Source organism: Mesoplodon mirus, assembly GCF_964341445.2.
Source record: "Mesoplodon mirus genome assembly, chromosome: 3".
Lineage (NCBI taxonomy): Eukaryota > Metazoa > Chordata > Mammalia > Artiodactyla > Ziphiidae > Mesoplodon > Mesoplodon mirus.
Window position 1 is genome coordinate 99,552,366 of NC_138978.1, and position 26,229 is coordinate 99,578,594.

Below are 26,229 nucleotides of genomic sequence, written 5' to 3' on the forward strand. Positions count from 1 at the left end.
TGCTTTCTTTTAGAAAGTCTTATGATTAGTTTTTCATTTTGTTATATAATGAATGTCATTAAGAAATTTACTGAAAATGAAAGCATGAATGAAATATCTTTAGTATATATTTACCTGTATTTCATGTTGAATGTACTTTAAACTATCTGTGTATAGAAAATCCATTAGTTGCACCCACTATTGGTTTGGAATTCTGTGAAAATTTGAGACACCAGGAATAAAGTTTATATCAATATGCAGAATGTTTTTGCTAAATAAAGTCCAGTTCCTCATTTATTTAACCTAGTTACAAGAAAAAAAACTGCCAGTAGAGGTGCACAACTGCAAGCTGTCTTAAGTATTTATGCTGTTTGTTCACTTATTTAATTTTATCTTTTAAATTTTATTTATTTAACTTTGAATTTTGAAATACTTTCAGAGCTATTGAAAAGTTGCAAAATTAGTTCAGAGAGTTCCCATATCCCCATCATCTAACTCCCCAAGACAGCATCTTGTTTAACAAAAGCACAATGGTCAAAACCAGGAAGATAACATTGATATGAAACTATTAAGTAATCCATAGATACATGCAAATTTTTCCATTTGTCTCTCTAATGCCTTTTTTCTGTGTGTAAAGGCATTTAATTGTCATGGCTTCTTAGTTTCCCATATTCTAGAATATTTCTCAATCCAATTTTGTCTATGAATTTGACATTTTCAAATGCCACTAGCCAGTTATTTTGTACAAGTTCTCTGTTTTTACTTGTCTGATGTTTCCTCGTGATTTATTTCATGTTATAAATCTCTATGCCATTTATTTAAAAATATTTTGCAGTACCTCTTTCCATTACTTTATAGTGATCTCCCTTCAAGCTGTAGGGGAGGAAAAATTTGTTGCCTTTACATTCCTAGGTTCCCTGGCTAGGGCCCTATAAGCTAAACTGACAAAAGAAAGATTAACAAGAGAAAAACAAACAAGTCTATTAACATGTGCAATGATCATTCACGTGGGAGAAACACACTGAAAGGAGTGGTTAGAAGTTGGGGCTTTTACAGCAATTTAAGCATATTAAGAAATGCATTATAAGCATATTAAGAAAGAACAATAATTTTGTAGAGAAGTGACAAGACAAAGGAAAAGGTCTTTGAACTTCTAGGGTGGCAAACATGGAAAGGCAAATACATGGGGAAAGTAATGGTAGATCAGGGCTAGTTGGTAAGGTTTGTTTCTGTAGACTCTTCCTAGATGCTGTCTAACTTCTGGTGATAAAGATGTCATCCCCTTCTTGATACTGAAAGTGGGGAAGGGGCTAAACTTTCACAAGGAGGATTTATGTTCTGCTTTCAGGCATATGTGGGATGGACAGAGAGCCCTTACTGGAATTGTTTTCTCAAGTGCCTTCAGCTCATAATAATCCTATGCCAGAGTGGTTTGTTTTGGGGTGGCATACTCTGAATCCCTTCAAAGCTCACCTAAAACAGTAATAATTTATTGTGTTTTACCATTTCATTTAAATGTGCTTGATTTTTAAAGAATAGTTACCATATACATTAGGTGCAGACAAATAATGTTTGACTCCACTTATACGAAGTACCTAGAATAGTCAAATTCATAGAGTCAGAAAGTACGTTGGTAGATGCCAGGGACAGGGGGGATGGGGAGGGGGGAGGGGGAATGGAGATTTAGTGTTTAAAGGGGACAGAGTTTCAGATCAGGAAGGTGAAAAGTTTGGGAGATGGATGATGGTAAGAGTTGGACAACAATGTGAATGTACTTAATGCCATTGAACTGTACAGCTAAGTATGGTAAAATAGTATGTCTTGTTATGTGACTTTCACCCCAATAAAAAAAAATTAATAGTTACCATAAAGAAAATAAAACACACTTGTATGTGATTTTAGAAACATGTTAACTGAAAAAGGAATTGTCCAGGTGAGAGAAATTGTTTCTAGTGCACATATTTAGAGATATTGAGTAAGTTTCTTAATGATTGGAATTCTTTATCAAGTTTTCCACTCTATAGAAAATAAAAGCTGTATTTCTATTTTATCTACTTTATCATTGTTTCTGAATTGTGTTTCATTTCTTGTTATTGTAGATTTGAGACAGAACCTCACTGTTATAAAACCAGAGGAATATTCAGCTAATCTGATTGTCCAATTGACTGATCCTTCTTAACCTTATACACTAAAACAGAAGATTGGTAAAACCAGGCTGTTTATTGTAATTAAATTAGTGAAGAATTTTAAGTGAGTTTTAAATGAATGAAATGCATTTCCAGAAAAAGAGAAATAGTTCAATTTTTCAAAACACATTTCCTTCCCGGGAAAGAGGGATCCTAAGTGGAGGCAGGAAAGGAAGAAGCCATAAAGCCCCATTTCCTTGCTATAAAGTCCTTGTTGAACAAAAGGGCCTACCACACTGTATATGTAGGAGTCAGCAAACCAGACTTCAAATTGGGAGCCAGTGACAACCAGAAACACAGACCACAGTATAATCATTTTCAAAGCAGGTAGAGCAGCAGTGGAGCAATAACCTGTCCTCAGGGAGGCAGTGCCAGCAGTGCCAGCAAACGTGACAGGTGACTTCCAGAGTCAACCACCTGTGGGCAGGACTGCAGTCTCTATGGGCAAAGGTGGTGTGTCCTCACTGGAAAGTCCTAGGTTATCATGTTTGCTGTGAGCCCAGACATTACCCCTCCTCTTTTACCTGCACTATTGTTCATGCCAACTTCTGTAGTTTTCTCTCCATTTCTGCACTACTGTAAGTTGTTTTTACTGCTTGAATAAGTCAGATTTCTAATGTGCTCAATGATGAATGCTGGCTCATATACCACGTAAATTATATGACTGGAGATGTGATCTTTCTCTTCTTACTTGTTTTTTGATGTGTTTCATACACTGCTTAATTTGCATGGTGTTGTATATTGTCTTGATCTTTGACCATCTGTAGAGTTGTAAGTTTTCAATATTAATATAGATTCATTTTAATATATAATCACTATACATCATATCTACCCACATATATTCTGAAACAAAAGTTTTAAACATATGCATCAAAACTTCACATCTAAAAGCTTAAAGTACTAGCCTTGGGAGATTATATACTAACATCAAAATGCCTGTCAATTGTCAGAATATTTTGTGTATTTCTTTAGAACCATGTAGAAATTAGTCTCTTCATTTTATCATTCTGCCAATCTCCCCCATCCCTTTAAGGAATACAAGAGTATTTTTTATATTGATTAATTGTTATATCCATCAAGCCAGATTTCAGGGATTTCATATTTATAAAAATTAAATCTTTTCTATTTAAATTTTTTTTTTTTTTTTTTGCTGTACACTGGCCTCTCACCGCTGTGGCCTCTCCCGCCACAGAGCACAGGCTCCGGATGCGCAGGCCCAGCTGCCAAGGCTCACAGGCCCAGCTGCTCCACGGCATGTGGGACCTTCCCAGACCGGGGCACGAACCCGCGTCCCTCGCATCAGCAGGCGGACCCCCAACCACTGAGCCATCAGGGAAGCCCGTAAAAATTAAATCTATTTTTAAAGGATAATGATTTGCTGTCGTTGTAAATATAGAGCATTCTCTGTGCCTTTTAGTGACTGGGCTTCTCTGTGTCCTAGGCCCTTGGGAAGTTCTCTCCCACATGGATTCCCTTACTTGTCCTGACCAATTTCACTTTTTTGTCTTGGAATGATTCCTCCTTGAATACATCTTGGAACCCAGCCATTATGCCCTAAGGCATTCCAAGCAACCACAGGAAGAGGTCTTTGGAAGGGAATCAAGCTTCTAGCCAACACCAGTAACTGAACCCACAGTTGAGTCTAAGGCTTCAGTTGTTCTAGCGTCCCAGCCACCAATCATGTGGAACAGAAGTATAGCCCAATAAACCCACAGAATCTTACTGAGAGACAATAAGTAATCATTCTAAGCCGTAATAGGAATTCCTTAATAGGAATAGGATGGTTCTTTTTTTTTTTTTTAACTTTTTGGCGGTATAATCAATTTACAATGTTGTGTTAGCTTCAGGTGTACAGTAAAGTGAATCTGTTATACAAATACATATATCCACTCTTTTTTAGACTCTTTTTCCATATAGGCCATTACAGAATACTGAGTAGAGTTCCCTGTGCTGTAACAGTAGGTCCTTATTAGTTATCTATTTTATGTATAGTAGTGTGTATGTGTCAATCAGGAATAAGATGGTTCTTATACAACTGAAACAAGTCCTAAATAAGCTTAGATTGCTTAAAAATTAATAGGAAAAATATTTAAGGAAATTACATCATTATTTGCAGCTTTCATCTTTACTTTCAGAGTTATCTCTCGCATTACAATGTCTTTTTCAATATTCTTTTCTATATAGATATATTTTCTCTAGCAGCACTTTAATTTTTCTAAAACTAGTGTCTACTCTACTTTTATTACTAATATCAACTATCAGTGACTTTCCTAGTCTCTTTTTTGTGCATGATTACAACATTTTTGGAGTGACCAAAAAAGGTAATACAAACCAACAAGCCAATCTCTTAATAATTTGAATTAATATATTACTTTTTTAATTAAAAAACTAAACAAGGTATTACATTATGATAAAGTAAAATGGTTTTTCTCATACTTGTCTTCATATGCTTTTTCTTCCTTATCTAACCACAAGGACAACTAACTATGAATTTAACAGTTAATATAGAGAAGAGCATTAACTTATTTAAAAATTATCACTGACAAAAGGAAAAGTTGTAATCTGTTGAAACATACCCTTAAAGTTTTAAATATTAGATTTACTAATGTGGATGTTGATTCTTTCTGGCTTTTTACTTTACTCCTAGCTATTACTTTTTAGGGTTCATATGGAACCCCCAGACACACACACACACACACACACACACACACAAAACAACAACAAAAAAACCCTGGCTCTACCACAGGTAGACAATTATCAATATCTATAGCTTTAGGTATTGCTAAGTAATTTTACTCACGGCTTTATAATCTACTATACTTCTCATTCATTGAAAGCCCTTGACTATTTAAAACTGTATTTTATTTTACTTTAACTTTGAAGATCACACCTACAGATGACTCAAAGCAAATTTTTGGTTTTAAAAAGTTCTTCATTTGTTTCCACCAATGACCAGGTAAATTTTGATCACTTTTTCCTCTTTTTGTAGTATTTGTAGTCTCATATCAAAGCATGTTTCCAACTGTGCTAAGTGACACTTTATTGTATCTAAATCTGAATAAGACTATTCTCTGCGCTTATTTCCTATTCTTACCCGACCCTTTCCATTTGAGTTTGCAGTTGCACTATTACCACCATGCTGACAGCTTCAATTTTTTTCCTTAGCTGTCATTTTCCCAACAACATTCCATTAGTTCTTAAGATTGCCTAGTCTTTCCTCCAAATGTATCCTAATACATTTGCTGGATAGGCTTCTCTACAGGGTGAGAAACAGGGTACTTAAACATAAATATCAGAGGTATCAAAACAAAACAATAAATACTTCCAATCTATTTCAACAAAAAAAAAATCTAATGTCAGATTTAAGTAATGTTATGAGATGAATTTACCATTACCTATTCAGCCGAATATTCCAGCAGATTAATTTTTAGGCTACTGAAACTTTGAGAGAAATTCTTTAAGTAAAGATATTTACTAAGTAAAATTTTCAATTTTTGTTATCAAAGAATAGAGTTTATGTTTCTTATACCAATAAACTACACATATTTAGGTGTACTGAATATTTTCTAAACTTTTTGAAAGTTGTGTGCTCCATTATGCATTTTTGTCATTATTTATTCCATGTAATAACTATAAACAAACCCCCAAATTGTATGAACAAAACAAAACTCATGTAATAAATTGCCAGGTAATCTTGAAAATCAGGAAATTAATTCTCTGAATGCTGAAATACAGGTCCCAATATTGCACACATACCATCATCTGTTAGTTTCTATGCATTTCTCTACACTGTGCTTAATTCCTTATAAACAATATCTTGTATAAATTATGCATCAAATGAGATAGACAATAATTTAAAATTTCTTTGTACAATTTATCCTTTCAATCATTCTGACATTTATGTCAAATAATTTAATATATTTGCAGAGAAAATCATATTTTGATGGATGTTTCTTTCATTTTTGCTATCAATTTGCCTTAGTATTTTGACTCCAAGTACCATAATAATTAAACATTGTATTCAGAAAGAATATTTTATAGCATGCTTACTTTTTTCTAAGTCCATCTATCTACTTACTATCTATAATTATTATTACTTGATTAGTAGAATCAAAATCACCATATTTCTTAAGTTATACTTATTGATCATATATCAGTTATAAATTTTACTATGTTTTCATAAAATTTACTATAATATATGCATATATATAATATATACATCTTATTTTTATGATATAGGTAACATAATTTATATGCATATATAAGTACACATACACACACATATGGATAGATCAATAGAAGTAGTGAGTAATTGCTATTTGGGTAATATAATTCTGTTTTTCACAATTAAATAAAGTGGCAGCTGTAGATTCCTCATATGGGTCTTTATCTTGTTTAAGAAGTTCCCTTCTACTCCTAGTTTGTGTAGATTTTTGATCAGGAATGGTTGTTTTATTTTGTATATTTATCTTTTCAGGTCTATTGAGTTGATCACATACCAGGTTTATCCTTAAGTATTTCATATTTAGAGGCTATTTTGGTGGTATTATTTTTCTTAAATTTCAATTACCAAATGTTTGTTGGTAATAAATAGAATGAAAAATGACTTTTATAAGCTAACTTTGTATCCTACAACATCACTAAATACAATTATTCATCTAGTGGATTTTTTATACAATGCATTCCATTGTACTGTCTACATAGACAATCATAGACATACATTGACACAGTTTAATGTCTTTCTTTCAAATCAGTTGCTTGTCTTCTTTTTCTTGCTTTACTGCACTGGCTAAAATTCCAGTACAATGATGAATAGAAGTGGTGAGAGCAGGCACTCTTTTTGTATTGTGATTTTAGGAGAAAAGCATTCAGTCATTTATCATTTTGTATAATCTTAACTCACAGATGTTTTTTATCATATAAAAGAAGATACCTTCAAATTCTAGTGTGATGAGATCTTTTATCAAGAATGAATGTTGGAATTTGAAAAATGTCTTTTCTGCATATTTTGAAAGGAGCATATGGTTTTTCTTGTTAGGTTTTCAACATAGTCAATTGTATTTCTTGATTTTTGAATGTTAAACAAACATCCCACTCCTCTGAGAAATCCCAGTTTCAAATATATTTTATTTTTTATACACTGTTTCATTCAAGATGTTAAAAACATGTTTAGAAATTTTGCAATGGTGTTATGAAGATATTGGTCTACAGTACACTTTTCTTATAATATTTTTGTTTGGTTTAGGTATCTAGGTAATTCTGACATTATGGGATAACTTGTAAAACATTCCTTCCTTTTCATCTCTGGAAAAGTTTGCATGAATTTCATATTATTTCTTCCTTAAATGCTTGGCAGTATGAACTGGTGACAACATCTGTGTGTGAAGTTTCCTTTGTGTGACAGATTTTTGTTAAAATTTCAATTTGTATGGAAGATGTGAGGCTACCCATGTTACATATTTTTTCTTAATAAGTTCTTAGGTAGTTTGGGTCCTTCAAGGAATTTTTCCATCTTATGTAAGTGGTAGTATATATTCCTTAAAGTTGTTCATAATATTCCCTTATTATCCTTTAATGAATGTAAAATCTGTACTGTTTCTCATGCCTTATATAGTAATTTGTGTTTTCTCTCTATCTTCTTGGTCTTTATGACTAGAAATTTATCAGCTTTGATCTTATCAAAGAACCAGTTTTAGGTACTATTGATTTCCCTATTGTATTTTGTTTGTTTCATATTTATTTTTGATTATTTCTTCTACTTAATTTGTATTTGATAAGCTTATATTTACTCATTTCTTAAAATGGAAGATGTGGCTATTGGTTTTGAGTCCTCTGCTAACATTGAGTATTCTTTGCTAATAGTCATATTTAGTGCCACAAATTTTCCTCTAGTACTGCTTTAGTCACATTCCTCAAATTTTGACATAGTCTGTTTCATTTTCATTCAGTCCAAATAATTTCTAATTTCCCTTTTCATTTCTTATTTGATCCATGGATTATATAGGAACATTTTATTACTATTTAAATATTTCTAATTTAATTTTATGTGGCCAAGGAACACATTATGTATCCCTTGAATATTTTAAAATTTACTGAGGATGTTTTATGCCAGAATGTGATCTGCCTTGGTAAATATGTCATGTGTTCTGGAAAACAAAAACTCCAGTTGTTGAGTAGACAGTTATTCTATAAATGCCAATTAGTTCAAGTTGATTGATAGTGTAAGTTCTCTATGCCATAATTAATTTTCTATGTATTTGTTTTGTCACTTACTGAAAGGGGCATTGAAATCTCTAACTATACTGTGGTTTTTGTTTACTCTGCTTGCTCATCTGTCTGGTTTTGGTTCATATTTTTTGAAAATCTTTTATTAGATACATAGAATTTGAGATTATTATGTCCTTTGATGAATCAAGTATTATTAGGAAATAATCTTTATCTCTGGCAATATTCTTTGCTTAAAATTCTATTTTTTTAAATAATAATGTGGCTACACTAGCTCTATTTTGCTTTGAGTTAGAAAGACTTTTTTTTTTAACAAAGACTTTTAACAGTTTTTAAACTTGTAGATCTTTTATTTATTTATTTATTTTTTATTTGCTGTATGCGGGCCTCTCACTGTTGTGGCCTCTCCCATTGTGGAGCACAGGCTCCGGACGCGCAGGCTCAGTGGCCATGGCTCATGGGCCCAGCTGCTCCGTGGCATGTGGGATCTTCCCAGACCAGGACATGAAACCATGTCCCCTGCATCAGCAGGCGGGCTCTCAATCACTGTGCCACCAGGGAAGCCTTGTAGATCTTTTATTTAAAATTTATTTGTTATAGGATGCATTAATTGTGTGTTTCTTTTTTATTCAATCTTATAAGCTCTGCCTTGAAATTTAAACCATTTATATTTTGTGTGATATTGATATGGTTGGTTGTAAATATTTTGTTGCTATTTGTTTCTGTTTGTCTCATCTATTCTGTATTATCATTTTAGCTCTTTCCAACTCTTCCTTTCAATTAATTATCTATTTTATGGTTACATTTTATCTTCTTTGTAAACTTATTAGCTTCTCTTCTTTGATTGTTATTTAGAGATTGCTTTAGGGTTTATGGAATATATAATTTAATTTCCTTCAATTGATATCAAGTTATATATGTCCTCAAGCATAGTGTGAGAATGTTACAATATTATACTTCCATTTCTCCCTTTCCAAACTCTGTACTATTGTTTTCTGTATTTTTCATTTACAAATATTATAAATCCTACACTATATTGTTTTATATGGCCAATGATTTTTAATATATTTAAATAACAAGAAATTGGTATCATATTACTTCTACTTCTTTGAAAAGATTTCTTAACATTGTTTGTTCTTGTTTTGTGGTGTCTTTGTCTGGTTTTGGTGTCAGGGTGATGCTGGTCTTGTAGAATTAGTGTGGAACCATCTCTCCTTCAATTTTTTGGAATAGTTTGAGAAGGGTAGGTGTTAACTCTTTTCTAAATGTTTGGTAGAATTCACCTGTGAAACTCTCTGGTCCTGGACTTTTCTTTATTGGGAAGTTTTCACTACTGATTCAATTCCATACTGTTAATTGACTTGTTTATATTTTCTATTTCTCCTGATTCAATCTTAGGAAGTTGTATATTTCAAGGTATTTATCTATTTCTTCTAGGTTGTGCATTTTATTGCTGTGTAATTGTTCATAGTAATATCTTATAATCCTTTGTATTTCTATGGTGTCAGTTGTAACTTCTTTTTCATTTCTGATTTATAAATTTGAGGCCTGTCCCTTTTTTTCTTGGTGAATCTGGCTAAAGGTCTATCAATTTTATTTATCTTGTCGAAGAAACAGCTTTTAGTTTCGTTGATCTATTCTATTGTTTTTTAGTCTGTTTTATTTATTTCTGCTCTGATCTAATTTTTTTTCCTTGTACTAATTTTGGGTTAATTCTTCTTTTCCTAGTTCCTTTAGTTATAAGTTTAGATTGTTTGAGATTTTTCTTGTTTCCTGATGTAGACTTGTTTTGCTATTAACATTGCTACTAACATCTCTCTTGGAACTGCTTTTGCTTTGTCTCACAGATTTTTGGATCTTTGTGTTTCCTTTTTCATTTGTCTCCATGTATTTTTTTAAAATTTTGTCTTTGATTTCTTCAGTGATTCATTGGTTGTTTAGTAGTGTATTGTTTAGCCTCCACATGTTGTTTTTTTGCAGTTTTTTTCCCCTTGTAGCCAATTACTAGTCTCACACTGTTGATATGTTTAAATTTATTGAGACTTGTTTTGTAGTCTAGCATGAGATCTGTCATAGAGAAGGTTTCATGTGCACTTGACAAGAATGTATATCCTGCTGTGTTTGGATGGAATGTTTTATATATATCTATTAATTTTGCCTGATATAATGTATCATTTAAAATCAGTGTTTCCTTATTGATTTTCTGTTGGGATGATGTGTCCATTGATGTAAGTGGGGTGTTAAAGTCCCCAACTATTATTGTGTTACTGTCAATTTCTCACTTTGTGTTTGGTAATATTTGCTTTAAGTATATAGGTGTCCTTTGTTGGGTTCATATATATTTACAATTGTTATATCTTCCTGTTGATGATTCCTTTGTCATTATGTCATGTCCTTCTTTGTCTCTTGTTAGTTATTGTTTTAAAGTCTATTTTGTCTGATATAAGTATTGCTACCCCAGTTTTCTTTTCATTTCCTTTTGTATGGAATAACATTTCCCATCCCCCAATTTCAGTATGTGTGTCTTTAGATCTGAAATTAATTTCTTGTAGAAAGCATATATATAGGTCTTGTATTGTTTGTTTGTTTGTTTGTTTGTAGTACATGTGCCTCTCACTGTTGTGGCCTCTCCCATTGAAGAACACAGGCTCTGAATGTGCAGGGTCAGCGGCCATGGCTCAGAGGCCCAGCCGCTCCACGACATGTGGGATCTTCCCGGACCGGGGCACAAACCCATGTCCCCTGCATCGGCAGGTGGACTCTCAACCACTGTGCCACCAGGGAAGCCCTGGGTCTTGTTTTTTAAGCCAATCCACTTTTGTCTTCTGATTGGAGAATTTCATCCATTTACACATAAATAATTATTGATAGGGATGTACTTACTGTCATTTTGTTCATTGTTTTTGTTAATTGTTTTGTGATTGGTTTTGTAGTTTTTCTTTCTTCTTCTTTTGATGTCTTCCATTGTATTTTGATGGCTATTATTAGTGTTATGCTTGGATTCTTTACTCTTTTCTGTGTGTGTATCTACTGTCGGTTTTTGGTTTGTTGTTACCATAATGATATCTATATCTATATTTTGCATTTTTATTTTCCCATCCACATTTAATGTTTTAACATCTTATTTTACATTCTTTTTGTTTATCCCTTTACTACTTACTGTACATAATGATGGTATTACTACTTCTGTTTTTATAAATATTTGTATTACTACTAGATTTATATGTGGTTGTTCTACTATCTTTACTATATGTTTCCCCTTACCAATCAGAGTTTTTCTTTCATAAATTTTGTTTTTCTAGTTGTGGTCTTCTTTTCTGCTTAGAGAAGTCATTAACATTTCTTGTAAAGCTGGTTTAGTGGTGCTGAACTCTTAGTTTTTGCTTGTTTGTAAAACTCTATCTCTCCTTCCATTCTCAATGAATTCTGAATTGAATTCTGAATTCAGAATACTCTAGCCTTTCTGGGTAGTGTATTTTTGTTTGTGAGTTTTTCCCTTTCATCACTTTCATGCAGTTTTTGCTGAAAAGTTGGCTAATAGTCTTTGGGGAGTTTCCTTATATGAAACTAGTTGCTTTTGTCCCACTGCTTTATGAGTCTCTCTTTTCTTTCATTTTTGCCATTTAATTATAATGTGTTTGGTGGAGAGATCTTTGGTTTCATCTTTTGGTTCTCTCAGTGCCTCCTGGACTTGAATGTCTGTTTCCTTCCCAAGGTGAGGAAAAATTTTACCTATTATATCTTCAAATAAGGGCTCTATCTCTTTCTCTCTTCCTTCATGACTCCTGTAATGCTAGTATTAGTATGCTTGGTATTGTCCCAGAGGTCTTTAAAACTATGCTTTTTTAAAAATTCTTTTTTTGAATTTTTTTTCTGTTCAGTTTGGGTAATTTCCACTACTTTGTCTTCCAGATCGCTGATCTGTTCCTCTTTATCATCTATTCTAGTGTTGACCCCTTCTAGCATATTTTAAAAATTTCAGTTAATGTATCCTTTAGCTCTGTTTGGATCTTCTTTTATATTTTCTAACACTTTATTAAACTTCTCACTGTGTCCATACATTCTTCTCCTGAGCTCATTGAGCATCTTTTTCATCATTACCTTGAACTATTTATCAGGTAAATTGCTTATCTCCATTTCAATTTGTTTTTTTTTCTTCTGGGGAATTGTCTTATCCCTTAATTTGGAACATATTCCTCTTTTGCTTCACTTTACCTAATTCTCTGTGTTTATTTTTATGCATTAGGTAAATCAGTTACATTTCCCAATTTTGGAGAAGTGGCTTTATGTAAGAGATGTACTATGGGGCCCAGCAACACCCTCCCCTCTGTTCACCATAGCTATATGCTCTAGGGTGCCCCCATGTAGGCTGAATGGGCCCTTCTATTGTGGTTGACCCCTGGCCTGTTTGGCTGCCAGACCCTACCTGAAGTAGTGGTTGCCAATCTACTGGAACAGCTGGTTGCAGTTCTGGGTCATCTTGGGGCTACTGCCAGCCTGCTGGTGGGTAGGTAAGCCCCTGGCTCTAATAGGCTAGAGGGAGAACTCCAAAATGGTGCTTTCTGGCACTAGTACCCTTGTGGTAGAATGAGCCTCCCAAAATGACTACCACCAATGTTTATGTCCCCAGGAGGAATATCACTTGCCTCCTGCTTCTCCAGGAGGCTCTCTAAGATCAGCAGGTGGGTCTGACTCAGACTCCTTTCAAATTACTGCCTCTGTGCTGGGATCAGAGGATGTGATATTTTATGCATGCCCTTTAAGAGTGAAGTTTCTCTTTCCTGCATCACTCTGGCTCTCCCATATGCAAACCCTGATGGTCTTCACAGCAAGATGTTCTAGGGGCTCAACTTCCTATTATGGAACCCTGGGTTGGGAAGCCTAATGTGGGGCTTGGACCGCTCACTCCTTGGGAGAAATCTCTTCAACTGTGATTATCCTTTTGTTTGTGAGTCGCCTACTTGAGGGTGTGGTCTTGACTATACCATGTCTCTGCCGCTTTTACCCATATTATTGTGGTTCCTTCTTTATAACTTTAGCTGTGAAAAATCTTTTCTGCTAGTCTTCAGGTCATTCTCACAGATAGGTGCTCTGTAAATAGCTGTAATTATGGTGTGTCTATGGGAGGAGGTGAAATCAGGGTCTTCCTACTCCCCCGTATTGGACACAGTTTCAGTTTTCTTATTATTAAAATTTTTTTCATTAAAAGTTAAAGTATTTTAGAGTTAAGAAATAGTATGCTTCAAAATCACCATAAACTGACAATGAATTAACATCCAGAATATACAAGAAATTCCTATCAATCAATTTAAAAATACAACAGTAAAATGAGCAATACATGAGAGCAATCATTTCACAAAGTAGAAAATATTTATGTTGATTAAATGTAGAAACATTTAGCCTCATTAGTAACCAAAAAATATAATTTAAGACTAAAATGAGATATAATTTTAATCCCATTCAGCTGACAAAAATCAAGATATTCATAAAACCAAATGTTGGTGAAATTATAGGTCCCCATAAATTTTGTACATCATTGGCAGAACTGTACATTGGTGCACACACTTTGGAAAACAGTTTGGCCTCATAAGTTTGAATCCATGTATAATCTACATAGAATGTCACTTTTAGGTTTATGATTAGCAGAAATTTTTGGTTATGTGGAATAGCAAACATGCATAACAATGTTCATGACATTGTTTATAATAGCAAAAAATATAAGCATAAAAACAAAACAATTTAGTGTTCATCTAAAATATCCTTGCCATGAATTGGCTTGATATTTTGTGTGAAAAAAACATTTGCATGATGACACATAGACCTTAAATTATGGGTTAAGTGCTCAGTTTATGATCTAAACAAAGTACTTCAGGAGACATCACACTGAGAGGTATTCCAATTAGGTCTTCTTAACTCCTCAGTGTCTCTCAGTAAATAAGTGTGCATCAGTAACATGTTATTATTGTGTCTGTATCATATAACATTTCAATTAAGAAAGATAATATTTGGACAACCTAAAATATTTATTCAAGCTTCAGGAAGAAAACACAAACTGGATGTTAATTAGTGGAGACATATTTTACTTGACCTCTATGAAAAATATCCAGGGTTTATATTACTTTGCTCTTTTCATCACCCTGCCTACAAATACACAGGTAAAGATTTGTATGACAATGAAGACTAACCACAAATATAATACCTCTTGAGCACAATATTCAGTACCTAACAATTATTATGAAGAAATTAGCAATAATAATTACTTTTATATGGAATTAACAATATATTTCATGAAATTAGCTTAAATATACATCATGTTTTATTTTCTTTCTTCTTAAATTTCCTCTTTATTTTTTTTTCCTTTCATTGAACATTTAATTGTGGACTTACTCTATGTCAGATATTATGAAAATAGAAGATTTGTGGCTTGTAAATTAAATTTTTTATTATCTATACCCTTTATAATTTTAATAATTATTATACTTATCTAAATCAAACTAAAAAATAACATAATCTTTTCTCTGGACAGATTCTATGAAACAATATACTCTAATTAAAATCACATTTATTAAAGCATTCATGAGAGAAAAACTGTATCTTGTAAGGTGGAAGATGAATGAGTTTGGGATTGCTCTTACTCATCTCCTCTCCACTTATCCATCTCCTTCAGCCAGTGATGAGGAAAGCTTTCAGTAGTGGATTACCAATGTCAGGTACCCTAGAAGAATTGTGTGCTGAGGGATTTGAAAGTAGTAAACGTATAGTATGCCAAGCAAATAATTTACTCGGGAAATATAAACTAGTAGTTGTAGTAAAAAGAAAACTCTGTTATCAGAGAAAAAAAGGCATAAAAAATTGTATTTTACAACTGTTTATTATGGTTACATTGACTGCCAGGTTGGGGACAGTGACAACTTCTTTTTCTAACAAATGCCTACTAGAAACAAATATTATGTAAAATTGAAAATAACCTCTGAATTTTTGATGATTTTTTTCTTTTATGCTATTTGATGTATCATATTCAAGATGATAAAGTTGGATATTTATAATAGGATATATTTGCTTTTTATTTGTTTTAAAAATAAATAAATATTGATTTGATTTTTATTATAAACTCTACATTGAAATTTAGGTCTATAGTAAATTTAAAAATTTTATATGTCAGTCATTGGTCACTAAAACAAAAATAAAGCTTATATTTGAATAGTAATAAAAATAAATAACAATACATTTATGTAGTGGAATTCTTATATTTTCTTAACCATGGGTGACATGAGCATTGTTGTTTTTGTAATTAAGTTTCTCATGCAATAACTCAGCAAGGTGAGGGTGTCTATGTACTTAATATCCTTCCAAATATTGTACCCTAAGTTTTTATTTAATAGCAGTTCCCATAAATAAGGGAGCTGATAGAATAAAATTTTATCCTATCTTTCAGTGACAACTTAATCAATACAGTTCATGGTATTAATAGTTTCTATAATTAGGAAAATATATAAATAATCCCCTTTGTTTAAAGTTTATCAAAGAAATACAATATTTGAAGATATTTCCAAGGCAAGGAAATTATGTTAATGAACAAAATGAAAGCTCCTCACATGCAATAGATTTTAAATATGTAATTAAATACTTCATGTAGTAAAGTGTTGATTAGATATTAAAGCTGTCTTCTTTATTATTTTATGTCTTAAAACTGTGTGAACAGCTATTTACTATAATACTAATGCACTAGTATTTGATCTAGCACAAGTTATTAAGGACTTACTATGTGCAGATCCTGAAAATTAAATAGATGGGTAGGACATATGCATTACTGTTAAGTGACTTACAGTAATGTTTACCAACAAATAAGTAAATGTTAAGGGAGTGAATTCAGTTATAATATTTTTTTTTCTGTGTGTGCTGATGAAAGAAAAAGTCCATTATGCTGGTATTGTTTCATTGAGGAGGTATTATTTTGTTGTGGTCTTGAAAGATAGTGAAGATACCATTATATGGCAAATGTAGAAAGGAACACAGGAAAAAATAGTAAATAAATTATATAAATAAACAATTGCCTAATTGCAGTGTCTCTTTTATAGCAAAGACTGAATAAGAGTCATCTCATCATAAAATGAGAGTTTAAAGAAAACCGGGGATGAGTTCATTTTCTTTTAGATGAGCTAAATGAGGATAGATTGATTAAACAACTTTTAACAATATCAAAACATCTTTCCAAATATTGGAAACAAAGTAACAGCATAACTGAAATGTATATATCTCTTGTTTAAATACTAATTAAGAAAGATAATTTATTCTAGTAATATTTTAGTGCATATTATTTAGTAAATAGAACAAGATTGTTTTATTTATTCATGCATATTATTTTATTTAGTGCATCAATAAAACAGAAAATGTTTGCTGAGAATTACCAAACAATGGACAAAGAATGATAGGCATTGAAAAAATTTCATCAGATAAAAGTATTAAAACAAAAGTAATTTCTAGATGAATACAATTAATAATAATTTATTTTGCTACATGATATATTTACACAGGGCCTAAAATTTGAATTCATAATTCACATCTTAAGCTACTTAAAGAATTCTTTAGGCTGGTTCAGTTTTCTGCAGTACCAGGTACGTGCTTCACTACCTCAGTTTTATTAGTTATCATATTCTTTTTATTTAAAAGCAATATCTTCTGTTTTTAAATAACAAGATGATAATGAATTGACTCTTTTTTCTTTCACTATTTTATTCACTTACAAACAGTTTTGTACATATGATATGTACCAGGCAATATTCATGAATATGCTAGGGTTATATGCCTCATATGGAAACATACATACCCACTCATCAAAACAAAGAACAAAAATTAATATACAAATAAATAATCATATATATAAATAAGAAATATTCAGATAGTGATAAATGGCAAAGAGAGAAAAATGATATAATTTGAAAGATAGTGGCTGGAGGGGTGGTCAACAGTAGTTACAGTGACTAGATATGCTGCATGGAAGGTGATTACACCGAATCAGCATGAAAATATCTGGCAGAACACTTGAGGCCAACACTGTCCAATGGGACATTCGGCAAGGATGAAAATGTTCAAAATATGTGCTGTCTAATATGGAAGCCATTAGTCACATGTACCATTTGGCATTAGTAATATGGCTATTTGGCTGAGAAAAAATTTTAATTGTCTTTACTTAATTTAAAATCAAATTGTCACATGTGGCTGGTGACTACTCTATTGGAAAAACATGGCTGTGGTTCCTCAGGTGGGAATTGGTTTGCCAAATTTAAGCAAGAGAAGAAAGGTCAATGTTGTAGTATATAGTAAGCATGTTTCTAAACACAGGTTTGGAAAAGAACAGGAAAAACATCTGGTAGAGCATTGTAAGCTGTGTTGAAGTCTGCATTTATTCTAATTGAGATAGCCATAGATGTTTTAAAAATTAATTATTTGAGGTGTAAGGTATAACAGAGTTAACCTCTGTCTCTTTTAACAATCAGCATTCATTTTCAAGAAAGTAAAACCACTGGCTATTTTAAGCAGAAAGAATGACTATATACGGTGGCAGATTTACCATGAGGCTAAGTAACTTTTAGAAGCCCTCATTTGTACAGATTTTAAGGCTCTGGGAGAGGGCTTTACATTACATTCTCTTGGTCAACTGTCTTTAAAATTTTTCCAAATAAAGATATTTAATATACATGTTAACTTCCCCCCACATTAAACATGGAGATTTACCTATGGAAAAGTTGAATTCAAGACACATTGAATTTACCTTTAGTGGGATATATTTATGTGGTTCAGTTACAAGTTAAGTTACTACTAACTCTTCCAGTTTAGGTATGACTTCTAGGAATAGTCCTATCATCACCCTATGAAAGTGCAGGGTCAGTATTTATATCAAGATACGAACAAGTACTCTGGCTTCTGTCACTAGAAGAAGGTCAGTAACAGGCTTAAATAATGGTTGAAATGTAGAGAGACAGAAGTCTTTCAGCCATCATGTGTAAAAGTATAATTGGTATTTGTTTCTCATCAATTTGTCAACAAAACAGAAGTTCTTTCTGTCAGAAATATACTTGATAATGCAGCATATAAAATTATAAATGTTATGTGTGTGTTTGTATAGGTGAGATTATATATATACACATATATACATATAGATCACATATATAAATGTAAATTCTTTTCTAATGGAAATTGTTCAAAATAGAATTTATAAGAATTTCAGAATTCCTGATTGTGGGGACACAAAGCTATGGCAGTGATACAGTGGACATATCTTTATGAGAAATTATGTTACATGCATACAGCTATAAAAAATTTAAAAAATATTCAAATAGCCATGCTAGAAATGAGGCAGAAGTGAATTGTCTTTCTCTATTATTGCTATAGAAATATTAAAAATTTATTGTCACAAGAAGAAGTGATCAAAATCTGTCCTTCCAAAACTAAAGACAATGTATATGTGTATTAAGCACTTAAATTTTCTTAAAAGTTAATTTATTTTTTCTATACTTGGTGATAACCATTGTATTTGTCAGCTATTAAAGTTTATAATTTGTGTTTTTTTCTAAGTAATTTACTTTCATACCTAATTTGCACATATAATTTTGTATTTTGCTTAATAAGGATCTCCAAAATTGTATATATTTTAGTTCCCATGAAACCTATATCCACCCATGAATAAAAAGAATATGTTATTTCAGTATACTTAGGACTGAAAATGCAGTCTATGTAGTCTTGGCTTTCAAGGAAAGACTCCCAGAAAAAGCCACAGGAATGACCAAAATAAAAGGTAGTCACTACATTTGCTACAATTCAGTGTGTACATAATTAGGAAGCATGCCTTGTGACTGTCACCATCAAAGACACCCTTTCAAGGCAGCAACCTAGGGATCAGGAAGCTGCTGTTCCCACCCCTTCAACTGCCTCTTTAGACTCATAATACTTGTTACCTGACCCTGGAACACTGCTGCAGAAAAACCCATGTCTCCATGGTCAGGTGGATGGTAGAAAAGAGCTGAGACAGCACGGGGATGACCTCTGTCTCAGCTCTGCTTTTCAAATAATCCATCTCTTTACCAGAACCTAATTCCCATGGAGAGTAGTCTGCAAGACAGTCTGGGAAATGTCCTTTTTAGTTTTTCATCCTCCCTGGTATAGAAAAACACACTATAGAAATTCACACTCATGGTCAGTCTGAGATTCGCCTACCTATTAAATATTTTCACTTAATTTTGTTGAAAGGTCATCATTTATGAAGGAGACCTATTGTATTAGTTTGCTTGGGCTGCTATAACAAAACAGCAAAGGTTGGGTGGCTTAAACAACAGAAATTTGTTTTCTCATAGTTCTTGAGCAAGAAATCCAAGATCAAGATGCCAAAATATTTGGTTTCTACTTAAAGCTAATTTTTGATTGCTGACAGCTGCCTTCTCTCGGTGACTTCATGTTGCTTTTCCTCTGGGTGGGCATGGCGAGAGAGGGAGAGAGGGAGATTTGGTCTCTCTCCCTTTTCCTTATGAACACAAGTCTGATGGGATTAGTGTCCCACGTTTATGACCTCACTTAACCCTTATTACCTCCTTTTATTTGGTCTTATCTCCAAATATAGTCACACTGTGGGTAAGGGCTTCAATATATGAATCTTGGGGGGATGCAATTCAGTCTGTAATGCCTATGTTTGTTTAATACCAAATTTGGGGGAGAAATAATGTAGGCTCCCACATATATTGCTTTAGTTCTCAACAAAGGAAAAATATTGCATATTTGTATTTCTTTTATTTTTATTTTCTATATTGAAATTTCAATAAAAGTGAAGATTAGGGAGATGAGGTAGTTTTATATCTACTGAAAACTATTTTTCTTTCTTTTAGTAATTAATAAGTGATCACACTCACACACACACACACACACACACACACCCTAATTCTCTAGCAGGAGCTCCTTCAAAGATCAGATGATGCACAGTGCTTTCTTTTCCTTTAAGATACTCATATTAAATTTACCAAGAAGTACACTGGCATTCTGCATTCCTAAATTCACTTGAAGGGTTGAACTATCTGCCTATCAATGGCATCAAAATTTCCCTCTACTGGTAGCCATCTCAGGAGGGTCTGTGTTTGACAGGTGATTCCAATAACCTGTGGGAAATGAGAAATGACATAATGCCAGGGAAATTAGAACTGTTTACTACCAAATTAGAGATTTCCTTTTCCATATTTGTTGTGACAATCAGAAATTAGTTGGGCTATGACCTCAACCTCTTCAACTGGCATGACATTACTTCCACGGAGATTTCAGTGGTAATAACTTGCTTTATATTTTATACATGCTGAATAGAGACTGGGTTTAAATGAGCTGGGTTTAGGCCCTGGTGTATCCATGTGTTAGACACTGGAGTTCTTCCAAAAGAGTAACATAAGTGATAGTTTGCCTTATTTCCACAAATTGTCTTACAGGTTTCCTTAGCTGTAGCCTCAGCCTCTCAGATAATTAGGTTATTTGTGATTCTGCTGAGGAGCTATCAATTCTTGAGTTATTTTTTTCATGTACAAAAAAATGCTGAACATCTGATCTTCATCTGAATCTTGTTTTATCTTTATCTTTAAAAAAAGAAAAAAAATACATAAAAAGACTCTAACCTGTGGATCTCACCATATACTGTTTAGTTTTATTTGTTTAAAATGGATTACAATCTTCCTCTCTTTTATTCCTTCTATCATTTCAATGTGAATTTTCAAAAGGAGAAGAAATAAATATATGTGCTTGAATGGCCATTTTGAACCACAATCATAAACATCATGCATAATCACCACATAGGATGTGTTTTGAGAGCTGGCTTATGGGATTAATATGTATACCAAGTATGACAAATGTTAGCAAAAAGTGATACCCAACTAATGACAAAGTTAAAGTAGAAACCAAAGACAACCACAGCAAAAATGGAGGATGAAGCAATCACAGGGCTCACTTGAAGGGAAAGAGTTTGTAAAGGAGAAGGCATTCCTGAATCATGCATAATGTTAACTATTAGTGGCTTTATTATACATTTTGGGCTTCCTTATTAGTGTACTATTTACAGGTATGTTATGATATAATTTAGCATTCTTAGACAGAATCTCCTGTATATCATGGATATCATGATAAGGGAATTTTGACAATAGGGCTGGGAAAGATTTAACATGTAATCAAGAGAGAGAAATGTGACATATGCATTGACATAAATGTCCTGAGAACCCTGAGCAGCTTATATTTTTTGGTGCAATTTGCTTTCTTGTCCATGTAGGCATTATAGTAAGTAAGGCTGGGCTAACATACGTTATCTGACAATCCAAGGGAGACCTCATAGAAAAAGGAGTCTGTAACTCAGAGGAGAGTTTTTCTTCCACTCCTCTGAGTTACATTCGTTAGTAATATTTTACCTCAAATTTAAAAGTTTATTGTGTTTTTTTTAGTAAAATAGTCTTCACTTCCTTAAGGAATGTATTTTTTAATACTAAAAAAATATAATTTTTCTTCCCTCAAATAAGGAAGATTATACTGTTTACTCTCTTGAAACCACTCAAATTATTGAAAAGAAATCTCTATCCATATCAGATATAGAAGCAAGGTGGACCCTTTCAAAGGTAAGGGATATTCAGAGCTATCTTTATATTTTTGCCAGATATAGAGTTTAATTTGGGAGATAATAAAGTATGTTACTAAAATTATAGTTTTGTTTTTAATTTTAAAGAGTAGTTATGTATGTCTGGATTGAAATGACCCAAATTTTACCTTTTATTAGTATCACTAGAGAGCTATGACTTCTTCACTTTTCATAAAATATTAAATTAGTGATCAAGTTGTATCAATTATAATTTTAGAATCACTTCCCCATTCTTTATTTTTCCACTTTACTATGTTATCTTTGAATTTCTGAATGTTTATTCAGCAGTTTTTTAAAAAGGCATTTTATTCCTGTACAGGCTAAATTCCTTTATAGAATAGCGTCCATTCTTTAAAACCATTCTTCTTCAAAAACCATTCTCTTTCCATCTTGCAATTCATTTTTCATACTTATGATATGTCAGTATTCCTAAAATGCACCTTCTATCATGTCATGACCCTGTTCAAAAATGTTATTTCCTACTGCCTACAGGATACATTGCACTCAGCCTGACATTCAAGGCTTTCAAAAATAAAGACTAAGTTATTTTTCAGAGCCCTTAGACTCTAAAATATGCTATGCACTTAGGCTAATGTGTTTCAACTACTTCTGCCGAACACACTTTTCAGTTTTCCTGCTTTAACACATGCACCATGGTCTCCATTCTCCTCTCAAACAAGTGTAAACCTGAACCCCATTTCAGGAGCCAACTCACATTCCTCTCCTGGCACATGGTGTAGTACTCCCTCCCTTCTCTGATAGTCTATAGTAATTAATTTCCATAAATTTTGATAGTATACTGAATTGAGTTATCTGTTCCATTGCTATGTTCAATAACCTTCAAAATATCTTATTTTAAAAATCATCTTATATTTATCTCATTCCTCCAACACCTGCAGTAAATATCTTACAGGTGCTCAGGTATTCTAAAATACCTATTTGGCTGCAATACATTCCAAGGCATGGTGGTTAGGAAACTATTTTACTACAGAGAATCAAATCCATACATCCATACTACAAAGCATATAAAATGAGGCACCTACAGGATTATACACTTTATAGCAATCAATGTTTTTCCAGTTTATGAGATATCTTCAATAGTGCTCTATCATCTTGCCAAATAATCAGGATTAATTCTATCAGGGGCTTAAATTCAATCTCTGATTGTCAAAGGACTAGTTTTCTCTCCCTAATTTCAGGCTAGTTGTCTATCCGGATGAAGCAAAATTGTTTCTTTCCAGTAAGGAATATTGGAATATTTATTCCAGTGAGGAAGCTGAATTTTTCATTGCTTCCAGGTCCAGAGCTCCTGCTTTAAGTAGCTTGGAATCCTATGCCAAAGTCTGCAATATTCTGTTCTTCTACTTCCCTACTTCTATTGAATGAAGGCCCACAGGTCATGGGTCAGGGGAAGACAGACAGGCTATGAATATGGCTGGAACTCATTCTTAATCAGACACCTTTATTAACCACAGCCATTAAGTTACCTTCCCAGTCCCTAAATAACCAGAAGAAAAACCCTTGCAAACGTATGCTATTATTGATTTACTTATTATTTGAAGATTTTTGTCATAAATCCTTAGCCTTGGTGTGCTGGGCTGCATCACGCAAAGGATATTTTATGCTTAAAACAGAAACACTTCTTCTTTCCCTAGCATACACCTAAAAAGAGTAAGCTGGAATTTACCCCCTAAATCCTGGAGTCAAGTTAGTTTAAATGGTCTACCCAAAGACTTAGATTTTTCATTCTGGCTTCTCCTCCCTCACTGATCTCCAGCCTTGTGAGATTAAGAAATCAGGGATAGACAATTCTTACCAAAACTTGGCTTTTAGCTGCCAACCTAGACATAGTGAAAATTGTCCTCAAGCACCAGGACCCAAATAATGTCCTTAAACTACTTCCAACCTTATTTTTATCTTTTATAATGTCTAGTTACTTAGAGTTCTGAGATTGTCCCCAGCATTTTAATAAAATTAATTGAATATTATTGAATATCCTCTATACAGCACACCTAAGATAAATTTGTGAGGGCACAAAAGTAAAAAATACTGGTCTATTCCATACTCTAAAAATAGAAGGGAAAATTTATAAAACAACATCTATCATAGAATTTTTTGCATTATCTACTATTGCTGTGAATAAAATACTATTGTAATAAGAAATATGAAAGCCCAGAATGGATGAGTTGATTTTCTTGTAGTAGAGGGATATTTGCTACTATCATCATCATTATTAAATAATAACAATAATAACAACAACAATAATAAAGGTTATATCAATGAAAAATAATTCCAGGGAATAAAATTGAGGAATTCTTATTTTAGGTAGCACTGGGAAACAATGAAGTAGAAACTCCAGAAAGAAAAGAAACAGAAAATGGAGTAGTAAAATATAAAAGAAATAATAGGAAAAATCATCCCAAATAGAAGAAAAATATAAATGGCTAATGTCAAGATAGCAACAAACAAAAAAAATTTATATAATTCACATCTTGGCACATGATTGAATTTTAGAGCATCAATAATATTAAAAATATACTTTAAAAATATCTATGCAAATAAAAAAAATCTTTAAGTGGATGGGATTTAAATTCATTTCTATTCAATTGAAAATAGTCTCAGAATTCCTAGAAAAACAATTTATTCCAGAATTTGACACTTGTTCAAATCTATCATTCAAATTTGCAAATATCGTGAATGGATGCTAAAACCATTTGTTTTGTAATGGAGTGATGAGGCTGATAACACTACACCTACAAATTGATCTTGGTTTCGCTAAACACATGTCACCAGACATATTTTTTGTGATGTGATGTAATAGAAAGTGTATAAATCAGTTCACAGGAAATAAAAGAGAGCAGCATTTTAAATTATACGTAAAAGAATGTAAAACTTTCCCAAGGACAAGCCATCCTGTTCCTTTAGCAAATAAATAGAACAAAAAAGGAAGAAAAGAGGATTATTAGATAATAGAAAGACTTAAGCAACGGAAACCCAAAGGCAATGTTTGATCATGTTTGTATTTTAATTCTAAAAAGCACGTGTCAAAGGACACTTTTAAGACAATTTGGAAAAATTGAATATAAACTGCATAAAACATGATATTGACTAGTCATTAATTTTATCAGATGTGGTAATGCCCAGGTGATTTTATATATATAACAAAATTCTTGTCTTGAGTGGCTTAATGATAGCTGAAATGACATGATGTCCAGGATTTACATTAGAATACTCCAGGCAATTAAAAAGCAGAAATTTGTGTGGAGGATGTGGTAAGATTGGTGAGAGATTAATGAATGAAACAGGTTACTAAAATATTGATAATTATTGAAATTGGGTATTCAGCATATAGTGTTTCTATATATGTTTTTTAAATTCCATAATATATCTTTTATATATCATGTACATGATACACAGATAGATATAGATATTTTCAAATAAAAGAGCAATAAACAATCCTTAGCAACTACAATATTTTTCAGATATTCAAGGAATTGTTGAAGTTTTACCATCCGTGGAGCTTCTCTGAAGTAATATTTGAACAAAATTAAGCTTTGTAGTTAAAAAAAGTAGAACAAAGTAAGTTAGATAAAATATAAAAGAAAAATGTCATCCATGAATTTTAAATTTTTGGATGACAATTAGGGTTAGAGAAATACTGAATTAAAATGTGAATGTGATGATCAAAGAAATAAAAGTATAATGCACAAGTTTCAAATGAATAGAAGTGTTCTTCAAATAGAATACCAAATAAAATAGAAATAAATGGAATAACAGAGAAAAAAAATTTAACTGAATTGATCCTGATGGCAAACAGAGGAAACAATGCAAAACTTTAAATCATGATATGGAAACACAAAAATAAGAAAGCAGAAATGAGTATACATATTTCACAAATCACAATTAAGACCAATAGGATGAGTTCACCAATTAAAAACAGAATGTCTAATTGAAAAAAAGAAAAACAACAACCAATTTATAATATGCAGACCAAAAAAGAAATAGCACAGATAATTTACAAATAATAATAGAAGAAAAACACACCAGAGCAACTCCCTAGTACCTACCAATTTTGGATAAGAGACACATAACTTGGAGCCATTTTAACTTAAAAAAAAACTAATCTATTTTGTATTATGTGTGCTTTGATAGGTAATAGCATTGTTCAGTCAGAACCCATCTGCATTTTTT